Here is a 5,275-nt window from a genome sequence, read left to right as displayed (position 1 = left end):
AGGTTGCCCACCCTTACCACTATTATTCAACATAGTTTTGGAAGTTTTAGCCACACAATCAGAGAAAAAAAGAAATAAAAGGAAATCAAATTGGAAAAGAAGAAGTAAAGCTGTCACTGTTTGTAGATGACATGATACTATACATAGAGAATTTTAAAGATGCTACCAGAAGACTCCTAGAGCTAATCAATGAATTTGGTAAAGTAACAGGATACAAAGTTAAGGCACAGAAATCTCTTTCATTCCTATACACTAATGATGAAAAATTTACAATGAAATAAAGAAAACGCTTCCATTTACCATTGCAACAAGAAGAAAAATTATCTAGGAATAAACCTACCTATGGAGACAAAAGATCTGTATGCAGAAAATTATAAGACACTGATGAAAGAAATTAAAGATGATACAAATATATGGAGAGATATACCATGTTCTTGGATTGGAAGAATCAGCAATGTGAAAGTGACTCTACTACCCAAAGCAATCTACAAATTCAATGCAATCCCTATCAAACTACCACTGGCAGTTTTCACAGAATTAGAACAAAAATTTTTCACAATTTGTATGGAAACACAAAAGACCCCAAATAGCCAAAGCAATCTTGAGAAAGAAAAATGGAGCTGGAGTAATCAGGCTCCCTGACTTCAAATTATACTACAAAGCTACAGTAATCAAGACGTATGGTACCGACACAAAAACAGAAATACAGATAAATGGAACAGAATAGGAAGCCCAGAGATAAACCCACACACATATGGTCACCTTATCTTTGATAAAAGAGGCAAGAATATACAGTGGAGAAAAGACAGCCTCTTCAATAAGTGGTGCTGAGAAAACTGGACAGGTACATGTAAAAGAATGAAATTAGAACACCATACACAAAAATAAACTCAAAATCAATTAAATACCTAAATGTAAGGCCAGAAACCATCAATCTCTTAGAGGAAAACATAGGCAGAACAATCTGACATAAATCACAGCAAGAACTGCTGAAGGAACTGCTCTAAAGAGATAGGGGAAGAGCCCGTATACATATGAATTGTTTTGCTGGGAAATACATGTTGTCAAGCATATGTCTTAGTAAAAGATGACTGCTATTCACAGAAAACAGATATCTCAAGTGTATGATTTTAGTGCTTGTCTATGTATGGGAAGATGCAAAATTCTGGGGTCATTGAAAATTTTCCTTAGATATGCATCTTGACTATTTAGGGACCTTTATCCAAAATACAGAATGCTTCAACCTATTTTTCTCCATCCTGAATTTCCCTCAAAGCATGCTGTGTGTAACTGTTGTAGGTTGCTACTTAACCCTTTGTATAACTGGATGATGAGAGAGACTCCTTGTTCTTTTTCTTTACACACTATTATTATTTTAATTTATTATAATATTTATAATAATTTATCATATAAAAAAGTTTTTTTACTAAAATAATATTGCTAATAATACTGGATGTTTACCTTAAATTACACAATATTCCATAAATTTGAGATGGAGAAAGCAACTCGATTTTTCTTACTTTGAGACTTTATCTTCCTTTATGTTTTCCATACTTATCTTTTTTTTTTCTTTTTAAGCACACATTTCAAATCTTCACTTGGGTTCACATGATATAGATGTTATACATTATTTTGCAACCTGCCATTCTTGAAGACATGAGGTAACTTGTGCAAACTATACTTAAACAAATATTTCTAAATATTTATCATGATAATCTGATTTTCCTCAGGCTCATATTACTCTACTTTCTGTGAAATATCGAATCTCATCACAATTTTAATTTTTTCTATACCTTAGTTTGTAATTAAGCAACACCATGCTTTACCAGCACCATTGATTACTGTCCTTTCTTTTATTAATCACTGTTATCTTTTTTATTATTATTTAATTTCACATTCATATATATATATTTCCAGAATTCGTGTGTGGATAGCATACTAAATGAATCTATGCATGGCAATGAATCTGTGAGGCTCTTGTAAGTGAATCATAGTTTAGCTGATTTAAATTTCTTCAGTCACAGTCTTTTAAACTCAACTTCTAAATCCCTCTTTCATTGCTTTCCTGCATGCAGAGAAATTTGAGTCCAACTAGATTTTTTTTTCACTTTATAGATGGTATGTCTTTTCTGCATGAATGTTGGTATGATCTTATTCCATCAATTTTCATCAGTATTTCTTAAAATAAAATTTTAAGCACATCTTCCATATCTTGAACTTATAGAAACACTTAAAATGTAATAAAATTAATATATAATATTTACAGCTACACATATAGTAGGAAAAAGGGAAAGAACATAGCCAGTTGACAAAGATTATAGCTAATATCCAGTGACAACAGGAGTTTAGAAAAAATACACTTAAATCCTAACTGTAATTATTTCAGAATATCTGCAAATATGTATAAACATGCATCCTTTGCCATGCAGCAATTCTATTCTAGGTCTTTATTGCAAGTAAATAATTAACTAATGAAACAGAGTTACATAGATTTTATAGTTCTTAAGGTTTTAATCATAATTATCAAGTAATTATGCCATATATATCTATAGAAATTATGCTTTATAAACCAATAAAATAAAATATTGAATGCAGAAGTTAAACCACACATATATGGTCAAGTTATTTCTGACAAGGGTAACAAGACTGTTCTATGTGAAAAGGATAGAACAGTTTTCAGCAAACTTTGTTGAGAAACTGAATAGGCAATGCAAATTAATGAATCTGGAACCTTAACTAATATCATATACAAAAATTAACTCAAAATGGCTCAAAGACCTAAACATAAGACCTAAAATTTTAAAACTTTTAAGGAAAAACATAGGGGATAATATTCATGACATTAGATTTTACAAAGATTTTTAAAATATGACATCAAAAGCACAAGAAAGAAAGGAAAAGTAGATAAGTAAATTACATCAAAATTTAAAACTTCTGTAAATAAAAGAACTTAATTAACAGAGTGAGAAGGCAACCTATGGAATAAGAGAAAATATTTGCAAATCATATATTTGATAAAAGGTTAATAAACAGAATATATAAAGAACTGCTACAAATGTACCTCAACAGAATAAGGGCCATATATGAGAAAGGTTAAAAACTTTTCTTCTTAGATCAGGAACAAGACAAGGATGTCCACTCACCCCACTTTTGTTCAACATAGTACTGGAAGTCCAAGCAACAACATTAGAGAAAAATAAATAAATAAAACCATCCAAATCAGAAAGAAAAAGTAAAATTATCTCTATTTGCAGTTGAAGTGATCTGATATATAGAAAACCTGAAAGACGCTACCCCAAAATTGTTAGACTAAAAAATGAATTCTGTAAAGTTGCAGGATACAAAATTGAGATACAAAAATCAGTGGTGTTTTTATACACTAACAACAAACTATCTGAAAGAAATATTAAGAATGAAATTGCATTTTCAATAACATCAAAGTCAATAAAATACCTAGGAATAAATTTAACTAGGGAGATGAAAAACCTGTACACTAAGAACTAGAAGATATTGTTAAAAGAAAGTGAAGAAGACACAAATGAATGAAAAGATATCCAAAGTTCTCAGTTAGAAGAATTAATGATTTTAAATGCCTATACTGTTCAAAGAGTTCTACAGACTCAGTGCAATCTCTATCCCAATTTTAATAGACATTTCTCAGAGAAATAAAACAAACAACCCTGAAATTTGTATAGAACCACAGAATATACCAAATATTCAAAGCAATCTTCTGAAAGAAGAACAAAGTGGAGGTATCACGCTCCCTGTTTTCAAACTATATTACAGAGAAATAGCAATCAAAAAGTATGGTATGAGGACTTCACTGGTGGCACAATCATTAAGAATCCACCTGCTAATTCAGGGGACACAAGTTCAGGCCCTGGTCCGGGAAGATCCTACATGCTGCTGGAGCAACTAAGCCTGTGCACCACAACTACTGAGCCTGAGCTCCAGAGCCTGTGAGCCACAACTACTGAGCCTGCGTTCCACAACTACTGAAGCCCTTGTGCCTAGAGCCTGTACTCTGCAACAAAGAGAAGCCACCACAATGAGAAGCCCATGCACCACAACAAAAAGTAGCCTCTGCTTGCCACAACTAGAGAAAGCCCACATGCAGCAATGAAGACCCAATGCAGACAAAAATAAATAAATAAATAAATAAAAAGTATGGTATGGTACACTAATAAAAGCAGGCACATAGAACAGGGGAATAGAATACTCCAGAAACAAACCCACAAATATAAGATCAATTAATTTTTGACAAGCGTCCAAGAACATACAATGGTTAAAGGATAGTCTCTTCAATAAATGGTGCTGGGAAAACTGGATATCTACTTGCAAAAGAATGAAATTGGACTCCTATCTCACACCACTTACAAAAAATAACTTGAAATGGATTAAAGACTTGAGTGTAAGACCTGAAACCATAAAACTTTTAGAAGAAAACATAGAGTCAACAATCTCACTACTGGGCAAATACCCAGAGAAAACCATAATTCAACAAGACACATGCACCCCAATGCTCATTGTAACACTATTTACAATAGCCAGGATATGGAAGCAACCTAAATGTCCATAAACAGAGGAATGGATAAAGATGTGGTACCTATGTACAATGGGATATTATTCAGCTATAAAAAGGAAAAAAAAAAAAAAACTGGGTCATTTGTATAGACATGGATGGACATAGAGACTATCATACAAGGTAAAGTAAGTCAGAAAGAGAAAAACAAATATCGTATATTAACATGTATATGTAGAATCTGGAAAAAATTGGTATAGACAATCTTATTTACAAAGCAGAAATAGAGACACAGATGTAAAGAACAAACGTATGGATACCAAGGTGGAAAAGGGGCAGTAGGATGAATTCGGAGATTGGGATTGACATATATACACTACTGATAGTATGCATAAAGTAGATAACTAATGAGAACCTACTGCATAGCACAGGGAACTCTACTCAGTGCTCTGTTGTGATCTAAATGAGAAGGAAATCCGAAAATGAGAGGATATTTGTATACTATATGTATAGCTGATTCACTTTGCTGTACATTATAAACTAACTCAATATTGTAAAGCAACTATACTCCAATAAAAAAAATCACTAAAAAAAACTCCTTGATATTGGTCTTAGCAATTATTTCTTGGATAAGATGCCAAAGAACAGGAGACAAAAGCTAAAATCAACACATGGGACTATGTCAAACTAAAGAGCTTTGCATAACAAAAGTAATGATCAATAAGTTGAAAAGGCAACCTACAGAATGGGAAT

This window comes from Mesoplodon densirostris, chromosome 14 (genome assembly GCF_025265405.1).
Source record: "Mesoplodon densirostris isolate mMesDen1 chromosome 14, mMesDen1 primary haplotype, whole genome shotgun sequence".
In the NCBI taxonomy this organism is placed as follows: Eukaryota; Metazoa; Chordata; class Mammalia; order Artiodactyla; family Ziphiidae; genus Mesoplodon; species Mesoplodon densirostris.
This window is presented reverse-complemented; position numbering follows the sequence as displayed.